General features: G+C 47.5%; 1 long non-coding RNA gene and 1 other non-coding gene across 5 annotated transcripts in view; one reads left to right on the top strand and one right to left on the bottom strand.

Moving 5' to 3' along the window:
• Positions 1-4331: 4331 nt before the first annotated feature.
• LOC147123021 (uncharacterized) overlaps positions 4332-16469 on the bottom strand; it is a 73214-nt gene continuing 61076 nt past the window's right edge. For all 4 annotated transcript variants that reach the window (XR_015073108.1, XR_015073112.1, XR_015073109.1 and 1 more), the window contains one exon: positions 4332-4785. This is a non-coding gene — a long non-coding RNA (uncharacterized LOC147123021). The remainder of the gene's footprint in view (positions 4786-16469) is intronic.
• LOC147123022 (U2 spliceosomal RNA) lies at positions 15060-15250 on the top strand. Its single transcript, XR_015075185.1, has one exon. It is a non-coding gene; the product is annotated as a U2 spliceosomal RNA (small nuclear RNA).

Below are 16469 nucleotides of genomic sequence, written 5' to 3' on the forward strand. Positions count from 1 at the left end.
ACTCCCGGGCAACGATAGCAGTACGGCGTTCCGGTCTGTCACTGTTGGGGTTGTCCACGAGGGTCCTGACATTCCAGGTCCCGAACTTCATTTTAAAGGGTGGAAGGTGCCTGTGCGTGAATTCTTTTAACGTGGGGTGGTCGTTGCACACCAGCTACCACACGGGCTTGACAGAGCAAGGTCTTGGTCCAATGGCAAGGGGATCCAAGACGATTGGAGACCAGGCTCTGCTACAACGGCCTAGCACACACACACAATCATATTCCTACTGTCCTCCTCCCTCCTTCCCGCAGGTCCTCTTTGCTTGGGTTTCGTAGGATGCATTGTGGTCCTCCCGACCTCGCTGTTAGCCCGTGCCACACCTTCCCTGGGCCCCGACCCCGCTGTTGGTTCACGCTGCGCCACTCCTGCGCCTTGACCTCCCTGCTGGGCTCGTCCTCGTTCCTGGGTCCTGGCCTCGGACATGAATGATGTTGTCTCTCACAGGATCAAATTAGCATTGATATTCTCGTTTTGGGAGCTAAGTTTAAGTGAAGAGCCAGTGCTCACTGAGAACAAAGAACAGGCATGGTCGGGGGATGGGCAGTTGGGTCAGGTAACTTTAACCTTGCAGCTTGAACTTGCAGTTAGGGATAAAAATGCACCCACTATTAGAGCCAGGGGAGCTTAAACAGCAGAAGAGAGGAGACTGGGGGGAAAGAGAGCAAAGGATGGCAATGGATTGTCAAGGATGGCAAAGGAGCTCACTAGGGAGCTGCCAGCACAGGAGACATCTTGAATTGAAGAATTGAATTGAACCTGACGACTCCCAGTGATGCAGAGACACAGAGTGCCCACAGCGTCTGGTCTGCACTCAAGGCCTCCATAATCAGCACCTGTGAAGAGACGCTCGGTCACTCAACCAGGAAACACCAAGACTGGTTCGACGAGAATGACCAGGAGATCCAGGAGCTAATAAGCCGCAAGCGCAAGGCATTTCTGATCTGGAAACAGCAACAGAACTCGAAAGCAAGAAAACAGCTCTACAGAAGCCTGAAGGCCGAGGTCCAACAAAAAACTCATGACCTAAAGAACAGATGGTGGGTGGAGAAAGCGCAGGAGATCCAGCAGCTAGCTGACAACCACGACGTGCGTGGATTCTTTAGCGCAGTCAAGACCATCTACAGCCCAAGCACCCAAGGCCCTTCCCCACTGCGGGCCAAGAACGGAGAGGTACTCATCAAGGACAGGGAAGCAGTCAGTGCCCGCTGGAAGGAGCACTTCGAAGATCTCCTTAATCACGACTCTGTCTTCGACACGAGTGTCCTCAACTCCATCCCACAGCATGCTACCCGCTACCATCTCAGCACAACCCCAGCCCGGCATGAGGTTGAAAAGGCCATCCAACAACTGAAGAACAACAAGGCCTCAGGAGCAGATGGAATCCCCGCCGAGGCACTAAAGCATGGCGGAGAAGCACTACTGGCACGAATTCATGAACTCATTTCTCTTATCTGGAAGGAGGAGAGCATGCCAGGGGATCTCAGAGACGCCGTAATTGTGACCATCTTCAAGAAAGGTGACAAGTCCGATTGCGGTAATTACAGAGGAGTTTCCCTGCTATCTGCCACAGGGAAAGTCATCGCAAGAATCCTCCTCAATCGCCTTCTCCCAGTGGCCGAAGAGCTCCTCCCAGAGTCGCAATGTGGATTCCGCCCACTAAGGGGCACAATGGACATGATCTTTACCGCACGTCAATTACAAGAGAAATGCAGGGAACAGCACCAACCACTGTACATGGCCTTCTTTGATCTCACAAAGGCCTTCGACACTGTCAACCGTGAGGGAGTATGGAGTGTCCTCCTCAAATTCGGCTGCCCTCAAAAGTTTGTCACTATCCTCCGCCTGCTTCACAACGACATGCAAGCCATGATCCTGACCAACGGTTCCACCACAGACCCAATTCACGTACGAACCGGGGTCAAGCAAGGCTGTGTCATCGCACCAACGCTCTTCTCAATCTTCCTTGCTGCAATGCTCCATCTCACCCTCAGTAAGCTCCCCACTGGAGTGGAGCTAATTTACAGAACAAACGGGAAACTGTTCAACCTCCGTCTCCTCCAGTCCAGATCAAAGGTCGTCCCATCCTGTCATCGAATTACAGTATGCAGACGATGCTTGCGTCTGCGCTCACTCGGAGGTCGAACTCCAAACCATCATAAACACCTTCACCGAAGCATACGAGAGCATGGGCCTTACACTAAACATCCGTAAGACAAAGGTCCTCTACCAACCTGCCCCCGGCACACAGTGCTGCCCCCCGATTATCAAAATCCACAAGGCCTTGGACAACGTGGAACACTTTCCATACCTCGGGAGCCTACTGTCAACAAGGGCAGACGTCGACGACGAAGTCCAACACCGCCTTCAGTGTGCCAGTGCAGCCTTCGGTCGCCTGAGGAAGAGAGTGTTTGAAGACCAGGACCTCAAACCCGGCACTAAGCTCATGATCTACAGGGCAGCAGTGATACATGCCCTGCTGTATGCCTCAGAGACATGGACCATGTACAGCAGGCACCTCAAAGCACTGGAGAGGTACCACCAACGCTGCCTCTGCAAGATCCTGCAAATCTATTGGCAGGATAGGCGCACCAACGTCAGTGTTCTTGCTCAGGCCAACATCCCCAGCATCGAAGCTCTGACCACGCTCAATCAGCTCCGATGGACGGGTCACATTGTCCGCATGCCCGATACGAGACTCCCAAAACAAGCGCTCTATTCGGAGCTCCGGCACTGCAAGAGAGCCCCAGGTGGGCAGAGGAAACGCTTCAAGGACACTCTCAAAGCCTCCTTGAAAAAGTGTAACATCCCCACCGACACCTGGGAATCCCTGGCCCAAGACCACACAAAGTGGAGGAGAAGCATCCAGGAAGGCACCGAACACCTCAAGTCTCTTCGCCGGGAGCAAGCGGAAGCCAAGCGCAGGCAGCGCAAGGAGCGCACGTCAACCCAAGCACCCCACCCACCCGTCCCCTCAACCACCGTCTGCCCCACCTGTGACAGAGACTGTAGGTCCCGCATTGGACTCATCAGTCACCTGCGAACTCATTTTTAATGTGGAAGCAAGTCATCCTCGGTTCTGAGGGACTGCCTAAGAAGAAGTGAATTCTTCAAGTGAGAACCAGACCAAATACAATAAGTTGAGAGGGGATGTGAAGATGAAAATAAGATTGGCAAAGAGAGAATATGAGAGTAGAATGGCAGTTAATATAAAAGGGAACCCAAAAATCTATCGGCATGTAAACAGTAAGCAAGTAGTAAGAGGCGGGGTGGGGCCTATTAGAGTCAAAGAAGGTGATATATGCTTAGAGGTGCAGGGCAAGGTTAGAATACTCAATGAGTGCCTTGTATCGGTGTTTACTAAGGAGACGGATGCTGGCAAAATATCAGTAGATGTGGAAAAGGTAGAAGCAATGGAAGGGGTGAAAATTGATAGACAGGATGTAGTAGAAAGGCTGGATATGCTTAGAGTGGACAAGTCGCCTAGTCCAGATGGCTTGCATCCCAGGTTGCTAAGGGAACTGGGGAAGGAGATAGCGGAAGGGTTTGCCATAATTTTCCAATCTTCCCTAGATGCGGGACAGGTGTCTGAGGATTGGAAAGTGGAAATTGTTCAAGAAAGGGTGTAAGGATAACCCTAGTAACTACAGGCTGGTCAGTTTAACATCAGTGGTGGGTAAAGTTTTAGAAACAATAATCAAGGAAAAAATTAATGGGCACTTGGAGAGGTTTAAGCTAATTAAGGAGAGCCAACACGGATTTGTAAAAGGCAGATTGTGTTTGACTAATCTCTAATAGAATTTTTTGATGAAGTAACAGGGAGGATTGATGAAGGGAATGCAATGGATGTTGTCTACATGGATTTTAGGAAGGCATTTGACAAAGTACCACATAGAAGGCTGGTTAAGAAAATTGAGGCTCATGGAATAGGTGGGTCAGTGGCAGCTTGGATAAGGAATTGGCTTAAGGACAGAAAACAGCGAGTTGTGGTAAATGGCTGTTTTTCAGACTGGAGGATGGTAGACAGTGGTGTTCCCCAAGGGTCAGTGCTGGGGCCACTGCTTTTTTTGATATATAAATAAATGACCTGGATATTGGAATACAGAGTAGAATTCCTAAATATGCCGATGACACCAAACTTGGAGGTGTGGCAAACAGTGAGGATGATACCAATCGACTGCAACAGGACATAGAAAGGCTAGCAGAATGGGCAGACAAGTGGCATGATGTAAGCTACAGACGGACCAAGTGATATACAAGGTTGATGCTTAGCTATAGTACAGATGACAGACTTTGATCGGAGGTTCAAAACGGTCTTTATTCACAGGCCTGGGGAGAACCTTCTGAGACCCTTCTCAGATCCGACTCCACCGAAAGTTTAGTGAGTTACATTCTTATACATAATCTTATCAATCATATCCTGCCCTAGCGGCAAGTACAAATCTATCAATCACAGTCTCTAGTATTCCATTATATCCATTGCTTCTACCGTGTGACATTTTTACGCTTCTCCCCATATCCCACAGTTAATCATGTTGTTTGCTTATTTGACTTATTCCACCTCCTTTATCACCGTGGCTTTTTCTTATCTACTCTTGTAGCCTGGAGCCACAGTCGTCCATTGTCTCTGCCAAATGGTCCAGCTTAGTAACAGGTTTTCATAACAGTTCTTGTTCAATCGGCCTACTGGTCCAAACTATCTCTGCAAAGCACAGATTCTGTCCTTGTAACTTGCTCATGTCACTTCTGCAAGGTAAGCATATTTGTAATTAGTTCCACCAGACTTTGATGTAAGCCATTTTGTCTTTTAGACAACTATAAACAAATGAAGGTCGCCTTGTCTGTGTGCTGCCCTGTCTGGTTGAATAGGCATCCTCCCCAATCTTCCCACGAGTTGCAGCTGGCTTCGCAGTTTAATTTCCCATCACCTCAAGCTTAGCTGGATAAATGCAATAAATACAGACCTATATACCGTTTAAATCAGGGTATGAATTAATTCGCTACCCCCACCCTGTACACTGGTGCTACATTATACATATTCTAACATAAACTAACGTATGATATTAATTTGGTTAGTGCATGGCGGATGGAATTTAATACAGAGAAGTGTGAGGTGATGCATTTTGGCAGAAGGAACAGGGAGAGGCAATATACACTTAATGGCACGGTATTAAAGAGTGTGCAGGGACAGAGGAACCTGGAAGTTAATGTGCATAGATTCCTGAAGGTGGCAGGACATATTGAGAGTGGTTAACAAAGCATATGGGGGGAAAAATTCAGTTGGTTTGCGCCTCCCGTTAGTACCTTAAGAGGGCGCTAATGGGGGCGCAAAGCAACTAGCGCCTGTGAGCGGCGATGTTTGCACCGCTCACGAAATTATCTAGACATTTTGCTGCAGCGCTAAACACTACCGCCACGATCTCCTGCGCCGGCAGATCGTGATGTCAGTTGAGTGTGCAACGCCTCGGTAGCACCCAGGACCGGATATTGAGTGGCCCCGCCTGCCGCTATCAATGACAGGTTGAGGGGAGCGTTTTGCAGTCAGGAAGGGACTGGGGGAGCGCTATTTAAACGTGATCGCTTCCTGCCTTTTTTTGTTGGTGACATTTTTGCACCATGCATTCTGAGAGAGAGACTTCTGGAGAGATTCAACGCTGTGTGAAGGAGCTTTGGGTACTGAGCAGCACTTTGCAGGTTCATTTTGATTTGACCTTCCTTGTATCGATTTAGAAGAGACTGTGGGGCTGCACTCTGAGAGCTCTTTCCCTGGTTTTCTCCATTGTTCTTTCCAGCAGATTTGATGTACAGGTCTCTCCAGGCCGAGATTCAAGGCTGCAATGAGCAGGATGTGGATGGAGAGCAAGATCAACCCTCCCCTTTAAGAACTGGCCGGCAGCATTGTGTCTGTGTTCCATTGCTGACTGACATCACATGAGCTTCGCCAGCGCTCTGAGGTAGCGCCTCGCTCCTCGGCCTTTGCGCCTTAAGACAGGTGTGAAGCGCCTGATTTAGCGCTTCAATCACCTCCAGGGACGATAAAAGCCAAGTTTGCAGTCAGAGGCGATAATTAGCGCCAGGCGCTAATCTTTGTGCCAGGCCGATAATTGCGCCCCAAATGGGGCGATACTGAATTTCTCCCCCCATGTGATCTTGAGCTTCATAAATAGAGGTATTGAGTACAAAAGTAGAGAAGTTATGCTGAACTTTTATAAAGCACTGGTTAGGCTGGAGTATTGTGTCCAGTTCTGGTCACCACACTTTAGGAAGGATGTGGAGGCTCTTGAGAGGGTACAGAGATTTACTAGAATGGTTCCGGGGATGGGGGATCTTAGCTACAAGGACAGGTTGGAGATGCTGGATTTGTTTTCATTAGAGCAAAGGAGGTTGAGGGGTGATTTGATAGAGGTGTACAAGATTATGATGGGTTTGGATAGGCTCGAGGGGGAAAGGCTGTTCCCACTAATTGATGGTATAAGGACTAGGGGACACAGGTTTAAGGTTTTGGGCAAGAAATATAGGGGGGATGTGAGAAAAACCTTTTTACGCAGCAAGTGGTGATGACCTGGAATTTGCTGCCGACGGAAGTGGTGGAAGCGGAGACACTCAATGTTTTCAAGGGGAGACTGGATAGGCACTTGAGGGAAATAAACTTACAGGGCTACGGGGATAGAGTGTGGGAATGGGGCTGACTGGATTGCTCGACAGAGAGCCGGCACGGACTCGATGGGCTGAATGGCCTCCTTCTGTGCCATTATAACTATGACTCCAACAAGGTAATCATTTAGAATATTTACTATCTTGTGCTCATTCCGTGCATCTTCTATTGTTCTCACCTCTTCTCTGATTGGCTGTTTACTGTTGAAATAACTTCTTATTGTTTTACATCACCAGCCATTTTTTTATTTCACCAATGTGAGTCCACAAATTAGGTTGTTTGGTAGTTAAGTGAATAATTGGAGAAGCATTTGTAGTGAATCTTACCACAATGCAAATTCAGCACTAAGGCGATGAAGACAAAGTGGAACTGCAAGATGCACTTACTCATGAGTGTGATGGGGACATCTGTTGGTTCAAAGTGGAATTGCAAGGTGTACTTCTGAAGAAGGGTTTCGACCTGAAACGTTAACTGTTTCCTCTCTCCATGGATGTTGCCTGGCCTGCTGAGTTTTTCCAGCTTTTTCTGTTGTTTTCAGATTTCCAGCATCCGCGGTATTTTGATATTGTACTTACTGATGAGTCTGATGAGGACATCTGTTGGTTCAAAGTGGAATTGCAAGATTCACTTATTGGTGAGGTGATGGGGACATCTGTTGGTTCAAAGTGGAATTGCAAGGTGTACTTACTTCTGTCTGATGAGGACATCTGTTGGTTCAAAGTGGAATTGCAAGGGGCACTTGCTAATGAGTGTAGTGACGACATCTGTTGGTTCAAAGTGAAACTGCAAGGTTCACTTACTGGTGAGGTGATGGGGACATCTGTTGGTTCAAAGTGGAAAATTGCATGGGAAGGTTATGGTCTGAAATTGTTGAACTCAATGTTGAGTCCAGAAGGTTGTAAAGTGCCTAATCGAAAGATGAGGTGTTATTCCTTGAGCTTACGTTGAGCTTCATTAGAACAATGTAAGAGGCCGAGGATGGAGAGGTCAGAGTGGGAGTGGAGTGATGGGGACATCTGTTGGCTCTAAGTGGAATTGCAAGGGGCACTTACTGATGAGCTAATGGGGACATCTGTTGGGACAATGTGGAACTGCAGCATACACTAAAACAGAACCAAAATACTGCGGATGCTGGAAGTCTGAAATAAAAACAAAAATTGCTAGAAATGCTCAGTAGGTCAGGCAGCATCTGTGGACAATGAAACAGAGTTAATGTTTCAGGGCAATGAGCTTTTCTCAGAAGTGGAACTGCAAGATGCACTGACTAATGAGGTGAAGAGGACAGAATCAATGCACCATTGAGGTATTATAACAACTGCGGGTTAAAAAGTGGAACTGGATGTTCTCCCAGTTAGCTTAACAGCAGTGGCAGGGATGATAATAGAATCATAGAATGGTTACAGCATGGAAGAAGGCCATTCGGTCCATCGAGCCCTTGCTGGCTCTCTGCAAGAGCACTTCAGCTCGTCCCACTCCTCCGCCCTCTCCCCCTAGCCCTGCAAAGTTATTTCCTTCAATTACTTATTCAACTCCTTTTGAAAGCTCTGATTGAATCTGCCTCCACCACCCTTTCAGGCAGTGCATTCCAGATCTTAACCACTCGCTGCGTAAAAAAATGTTTTTCCTCATGTCACCTTTGGTTCTTTTGCCAATCACCTTAAATCTGTGTCCTCTGGTTCTCGACCCTTCTGCCAATGGGAACAGTTTCCCTCTACTATCCAGACCCCTCATGATTTTGAACACCTCCATCAAATCTCCTCTCAACCTCCTCTACTCCAAGGAGAACAACCCCAGTTTCTCCAGTCTATCAACGTAACTGAAGTCCCTCATTCCTGGAATCATTCTCGTAAATCTTTTCTGCACCCTCTCTAAGGCCTTCACATCCTCCCTAAAGTGTGGTGCCCAGAATTGGACACAATACTCCAGTTGGGACCAAACCAGTGTTTTATACAGGTTCAGTATAATTTCCGCACTTTTGTATTCTATACCTCTATTTATGAAGCCCAGGATCCCGTAAACCTTTTAAACTGTTTTCTTAACCTGCCCTGCCACCTTCAACGATTTGTGCACATATACCCTTAAGTCTCTCTGTTCGTGCACCCCCTTCAGGATTGTACCATTTAGGTTATATGTCCTCTCCTCATTCTTTCTACCACAATGTGCATGTAACCTTGGCATCACATCTCTAACTTTTTCCTTGACTCCCCCACAGGGCCATCGAGAGCCCCCGTCCCCAGTGTGTAGGAGGAAGAGCCTGAGATGCCAGATTCCTGAGGAATCTGCAACCTCTGAGGGCGCAGCGTCAGCAGAAATAAGCGCACCCAGCGCCAGCGCAGACACTCACACCTCGGTGGGACCTTCGGGACATAGAGTAGAGTTGTCACCTGGTGTATCACAGCTCACAAGTGAGCATCAGCAGATTGTGGAGACAGGGACAGCAGTGGAAAGTCCTCGTCGGAGGGCACAGGACTCTGCCAGCTCGGCTCAGCTGCATGTCGACCCTCTGCCTCTGGGTCCACCCGTAAGATCAGAGGTGATGGAACTCCGGGCGCAGATGCAGGAGTCTCTGGCAGGTTTTGTCTCTAGGGTCGCTGCGAGTGTGGAGCGAATGGAGGAGTCCATAGCGACCATGAGCAGAGCCTTTGTGGAGTCATTGGCGCATGAACGCATCAACACGGAAAGGATGGCTACCTACGTGGAAATGATTGCTGCCTCCGTGGCAAGGCTGGCTACGGTAGAGGAGAGGAAGGCTACAGCCATAGAGGAGGTTAGTCGCCAGGGTATGGAAAACATGGTGAGTGTTCAGAATAGAATGACATCTCTTGAGGAGCGATGGGCATCTATTGAACAGAGAAACCAGACCTTCATGGAAGTCCTTCTGAGTAGGACTGCCATTGCAGATACGGGTCCCCATGGCCCCCCTGATGTGCAGCAAGGTGCTCTCAAGCCACTTGCAGGCGCGGAGGGGGAGCTGACCCATGAGAGGGAGGTTGGTGGCAGACCTCAATGAAGTGGGGGTTCCTCTCCAAGCACTCACACTTCCATGCCACTGCAGAGCCCTCGGTCAGACCCCCGCCGGAGTCCACACCCAAGTGAGATAGACGTCTCAACTCCTGCACAGCCGCAGGAGCAGCAGACTGCTGACGAGCCCTCACAGGCTTGCCACCCCAGAGGACGCCTGCCAAAGGTGTCGAGACAGGAGCAGCAGGAAAGTGAGCAAGGGGCCTCCACATCTGCTGAAGCCACAGGAGAACCACTATGTAGGAGCACGCCTAAGAGGAAAATAAAGCACAAATAGTCACAAGGGTAGTCACTTGGGTGAAATGTTGTGTATTCTGTAAAAATGCCATCAGTTGTTTGTTTTGCATAAAAATTCTAATGGCAACTTCTGCAGTTGTGGCGTGTGTCATTTCGCAAATGGGGCTGGAGGTCCTCTAATGCCAAGAAGGGAAGGGAAAAAAGGCCTCCCATGCTTCTGGTAGATGCCTCAGTTGAGGACGGCTGAGTTAGGCTGGCGAGAGGGGTTTCGCAGGAGGTCACACTGGAGAAGTGTGTGAGGCTCCAACCTTCCAGAGGTGTGGTTAAGCCTGGTAAAAGTTGCCCCAGGCCTGAAACAACAAAGTCCTGCCACCTGCAAATGATGACTGCTCAAATTTCCTCTTTAATGGTTGACCTGCAGCTGATAGTCAGCAAGCCAATAGTGCTCACGCCAGGTTTCACAGGCGTGATCCCCACCAGGCGTGTTTTACATGGGAAAAGGGTTAAACAGGCAAGGGCCTGTTAAAATGGGATTATAAAGGCCAATGAGTGCTGTTTAAGGGCCCTAAAGACCAGTCCTGCCTGTTGCAGGCGGGACTGATTCGGGACCATCAGACACACCTGGGTTAAAATGGCTAGGTGTCGGGAACCAGGCCGGGGGGGGCGGGACCCGACCCCCAGGTTTTGCGATTTTAACTCCCCACACGCCTCAAAGCCTGCCTGACGGCTGAGTTAAAATCGAGCCCTATGACTCTATTTATAAAGCCCAGGATCCCATATGCTTCATTAACTGCTTTGTTAATGTCCTGGCCCCTTCAAAGATTTGTGCACAAACACCCCCAGGTCTCTCTGTTCTTGCACTCTCTTTAAAATTGTACCATTTTGCTTGTATTGTCTCTCCTTACGTGGCTCGGTGTCAAATTATGTTTGATAGCACTCCAGGGAGGTGTGGGGGAGGGAGGACGCGCAGCAGGTAGTGCAGCCTACGGAGGACATTGAGTGGGGCATTTGGTTAGCTCTTTCGAAGAGTATGATATGGTAGATGTAGAGAAATTGTTTCCACTTGTGGGGGAGACCAAAACTAGAGGCCATAAATATAAGATGGTCACTAATAAATTCAGGAGAAACTTCTTTACCCAAAGAGTGGTAAGAATGTGGAACGTGCTACCACAAGGAGTAGTTGAGGCAAAAGCATAGATGCATTCAAGGGCAAGCCTGATACGCACATGGGGGACAAAGGAATCAGAAGGGGTATGCTGACAGAGTTAGATGAAGAGGGGTGGGAGGAAGAACGTGTGGAGCATAAGCGCCGGCATAGACAACTTGGGCCAAACGGCCTGTTTCTCTGTTGTAGACACGATGTAGTGGCCTCTTTCTGTGCTGTATGATTCTATTGGTTAACACAGTTCCCCAGGAAAGTGACAGTAGGTAAGAAAAGGCTCTATTTATGTCAACCATCGAGTAACTTTATCTGGTTGTGATGTGCAATAAAGCAAAAGCCAACAATTCTTCACGTGTGAACTCCGAACCTGACAAATACCGCCGATCTTTTGAGCTATTATACCACTGCCCAATAACACAGGTTAAAATGTGCTCCTGTTTCATTTCCTGCAACAGGAGTCAGCTAAACTCAGCCCATATTGAGCAGTGTTCATCGAGTTTGGCTGCTGGGCAGTGCTACATCAATGATGTCATAGAACAGTGACCATTCCTATGATATCACAGTCCTTAGGCAGGGAGTAGGAAGAGTCACTGGTTATTGCAGTGCAAACAGACCAGGCTCTAGCTATCAGTCGGCCACTCACTCAACCAAAACTACTGTGTGATACTTAAATCGGCTTCAGAAAAGAGCGATCACGTTTGACAAACCTGATCCAGCTACTTGAAAAAGCCAGTGGTATCGTAGATCAGGGAGATTTGGTACATGTCACCCACTTGGATTTCCAAAAAGGTTTTGGTAAAGTGCTGCATTAGGGACTTTGTGCTGAAATGGTGCCCCCCCATGGTGTCAAGTGTGTTATTACAAGATGGATTGCAAATTGGCTCAAGGACAGTAGACGGTGAGCGGTTTTAGATAGGGCTGCTGCCCAACATAAGAAACAGGAGCAGGAGTAGGCCATACGGCCACTCGAGCCTGCTACGCCATTCAATAAGATCATTGTTGAACTTCTACATCAACTCCACTTTCCCGCCCTACCCCCATATCTCTTGATTCCCATAGTGCCCAAGAATCTATCGCTCTCAGTCTTGAATATACTAATCGACGGAGCATCCACAGCCCTATGGGGTAGTAGAGAATTCCAAAGATTCACAACCATATGAGTGAAGAAATTTCTCCTCATCTCAGTCCTAAATGGCTGACCCCTTATGCTGAGACAATGACCACTAGTTCTAGACTCTCCAGCCAGAGGAACCTGCCTCTCAGCGTCTACCCTGTCGAGCCCTGTAAGAATTATTTTCGTTTCAATGAGGTCACTTCTCTTTTTGTTCAAAAATTCGTTCCTGGGACGTGGGCGTCGCTGGAAAGGCCAGCATTTATTGCCCATCCCTAATGGCCCTTGAAAAGGTGGTGGTGAGCCGCCTTCTTGAACCGTTGCAGTCCTAGTGGTGAAAGTACTCTCACAGTGCTGTTAGGGAGGGAGTTCCAGGATTTTGACCCAGCGACGATGAAGGAACGGCGATATATTTAATAAGAACATAAGAAGTAGGAGTAGGTCATTTGGCCCCTCGAGCCTGCTCCACCATTCAATAAGATCATGGCTGATCTGATCTTGGCCTCAAGTCCACTTCCCTGCCCACTTCCCATAACCCTTGACTCCCTTACCTTTCAAAAATCTGTCTATCTCCACCTTAAATATATTCAATGAGGAAGAGAATTCCAAAGATTCACGACCCTCTGAGAGAAGAAATTCCTCCTCATTTCCCATTTAAAAGGGTGCCCCCTTATTCTGAAATTATGCCCCTTAGGTCTAGATTCCCCCACGAGGGGAAACATCCTCTCTGCATCTACCCTGTCAAGCCCCTTCAGAATCTTATATGTTTCAATAAGATCCCCTCTCATTCTTCTAAACTCCAATGAGTATAGGCCCAACCTGCTCAACCTTTCTTCATAAGACAACCCCTTCATCTCCGGAATCAACCTCGTGAACCTTCTCTGAACTGCCTCCAATGCAAGTATATCCTTCCTTAAATAAGGAGACCAAAACTGTACGCAGCACTCCAGGTGTGGTCTCACCAACGCCCTGTACAGTTGCAACAGGACTTCCCTACTTTTATACTCCATCCCCTTTGCAATAAAGGCCAACATTCCATTTGCCTTCCTAATTACTTGCTGTACCTGCATGCTAAGTTTTTGTGATTCATGTACAAGGACCCCCAGATGCCTCATTTTGTAATCGCTCCCCATTTAAATAATAATTTGCTTTTTTATTTTTCCTACCCAAGTGGATAACCTCGCATTTTCCCCACATTAAACTCCATCTGCCAGATCTTTGCCCACTCACTTAGCCTATCTATGTCCCTTTGGAGATTCTTTGCATCATCCACACAATTTGCTTTCCCACCTATCTTTGTATCATCAGCAAATTTGGCTACATTACACTCAGTCCCTTCATCCAAGTCATTAATATAGATTGTAAATAGTTGAGGCCCCAGCACTGATCCCTGCGGCACCACACCAGTTACAGTTTGCCAACCTGAAAATGACCCATTTATCCCGACTCTCTGTTTTCTGTTAGTTAGCCAATCCTCTATCCATGCTAATATATTACCCCCAACCCCGTGAGCTCTTATCTTATGCAGTAACCTTTTATGTGGCACCTTATGGAATGCCTTCTGAAAATCTAAATACACCACATCCACTGGCTCACCTGGCTACATAATTGCAGCAAGACTCTTATACTCCAAACCCCTTGCAATAAAGGCTAACATACCATTTGCCTTCCTAATTGCTTGCTGTACCTGCATGCTAACTTTCTGTGATTCGTGTACAAGGACCCCCAAGTCCCTCTGCCTACCAACATTTACTAGTCTCTCACCTTTTAAAAAATATTCCGCTGTTCCATTCTTCCTACCAAAGTGGATAATTTCATACTTCCCCACATTATACTCCATCTGCCACCTTCTTGCCCAATCACTTAACCGGTGGTCTACATTCCTTTCCGTCCTCCTCACAGCTTACTTTCCCTCGTCAGCAAACTTGGATACATTACACTCTGTTCCCTCATCTAAGTCATTGATATAGACTGTAAATAGCCTGAGGCCCGAGCACTGATCCTTGCGGCACTCCACTAGTTACATACCCTGCCATCCCGAAAATGACCCGTTTATTCCTACTCTCCGTTTTCTGTCCGTTAACCAATCCTCGATCCATGCTAATATATTACCCCCAATCCCATGAGCCCTAATATTGTGCAACAACTTCTCGTGTAGCACCTTATCGAATACCTTCTGAAAATACAAATATACTGTTAAGAATCTTATGATCCATGAAGAAAGACTCATGAAATAACACTGGACGGCCAGCTGGTGGCGCCGTCCAAGGAGTATAAATACTCGGGCGTGGGCCCAGCTTGCCCAGGACATTTTGTAAACAGGAACTAGTGAAAGATAACTAGACCTCCATGTTTTGAAACAAGTTGCTTAAAGCCTTGCTTTATACTCGAACCAAGTGCGTAGTGAGTTTTATTAAGTCATATACTACATCCACTGGTTCTCCCTTCTCTGCCCTGCTTGTTACACCCAGATCACCTATCCACTTTGTCAGTTGGTTGTTGCATTGTCACTCACGCCCTGCAAGACGTCTTACGCAACTGGTTTAAAAAGTTTTTGTTCCACGGCAGCCTCTGACAGTGACGTACGTGTGGACAGGCACAACCCTCTCCCAGCTGATTGGTGGAATACTGGCAATATACATATCTATGAAGCAGTTTCACTGAAAAGGGTAAAAAAGGCAACTTCTGTAAACTAATCTTCGGTCCAATTAAAAATCCCGGCAAAAATATCCCAACAGTGAAACCGTCAGCAGTTATACGTCTTTGGACACAGTCAGCCTGACGTAAAAGAAGGAGGGCAAACGGCACCCGAGAACACTATGGGCGGCGTGAGCATCGCTTCTCGGCCTTTTGGCTAAGATCAAGTGTAGTATCTGTTCTTATCAGTTTAATATCTGATACGTCCCCTATCTGGGGACCATATATTAAATTGATTTTTGGAACAGGGAGATGGAATAGGGGCTTGCTCCGTCCACTCCACGCATCGACCTGGTATTGCAGTGCCTCTGGGAACGGTGCACCTCCCTCTCGGGAGATTTTGAAAAATTAAAAACAGCTTCATGAAAAACATCTACTTTTTTTCTTTACTTTTTCCCCCCGACACGTGTACATCTCAAAACCTAAGACACCAAGGAACAACTTCAAAACAAACACAGGCGGTCTGTACATTCGCTCTCAAATTTAAAACCACTAAATGCTGACAAACCTTGCATGCTGCTGGGATGCTGCTACGCTGCCACTCTCAGCTGACAGTCTACATTCCAAATACCAAAAGTCATTTCACTTGCAAATACAGCTCACAACTAGTCTTTCAGCAACATTTTAAAGCAGCTCTCTGCTGCTGCTGCTGCTGCCGCCGCTGCTCTTAAAAATACAAGAACCCATACAACAATGGGCTCAAAGCTGGCACACTTTACACCTACTGTAGTCACAAATGTGTAAATCCACAAGATCATACTCTGCACATGATTGAAAGGTCAAAGACTCAACAATCAAAAATAGCCATCACTGGTCACATTCATGTATTTCCACACCCAAAACTTACGCATAAAACTCCGCCAAAACCAACTAAAGGCATTTAACCTGCAGCCAAGCACAAAGGGAGGCAGAGTACAGTATAAGGGAATAAACCAACAATTAGCCCAAAAGGAGGCCGAATGCCAAGAGAACAAAGTGGATAAGAAGGACGTAAGACAGTTCCTACAAAATGAAGCAGGGCACAAGGAAACTACTCAACAGCAGCTGACATAGTATCATAACTCTCTCAATTCAGAAGAAGTACTAGAATCAGAAAAAGCTAAAGCCCCTAACCAACGGGGTAATACAGTTAGGAATTTAGATTGCCAGTCACAAAACCAAGACGGTGTCCATGACTCGCCAAAATGATAGGAAAGGTGGCAAACAGCAATGATAATCCATTCCAAGCAGAGGTCCCGAAATTCCAGTCGCCCACGAGGACAGTATCCGGGTCAAGAATCAGCCCAATCTGACCAGGATAACTTCAAAGTTACTGGATGGAATTGTTGAAGACAAGAGTTAGAGACATTGAAAGGAAGTTATCACAGCATCCTTCTCAAGTACCTCAAACCCAAACACTTGGACGTGACCAATGTTCCCGCTAAGGTGCGCGCGTGCAGTAATCTGAAAGGTCCCGTGCAGGCCGCTCACCTGCTTTTACACTGTAAGTACCGCGCATGCGCAGAAATTTAAAGGCACCGCGCATTAAAAGAAACAGGCCGCGTAGA

The sequence above is a fragment of the Somniosus microcephalus genome, chromosome 2 (assembly GCF_052327205.1).
Source record: "Somniosus microcephalus isolate GS21.2 chromosome 2, FLI_Smic_1.0, whole genome shotgun sequence".
Lineage (NCBI taxonomy): Eukaryota > Metazoa > Chordata > Chondrichthyes > Squaliformes > Somniosidae > Somniosus > Somniosus microcephalus.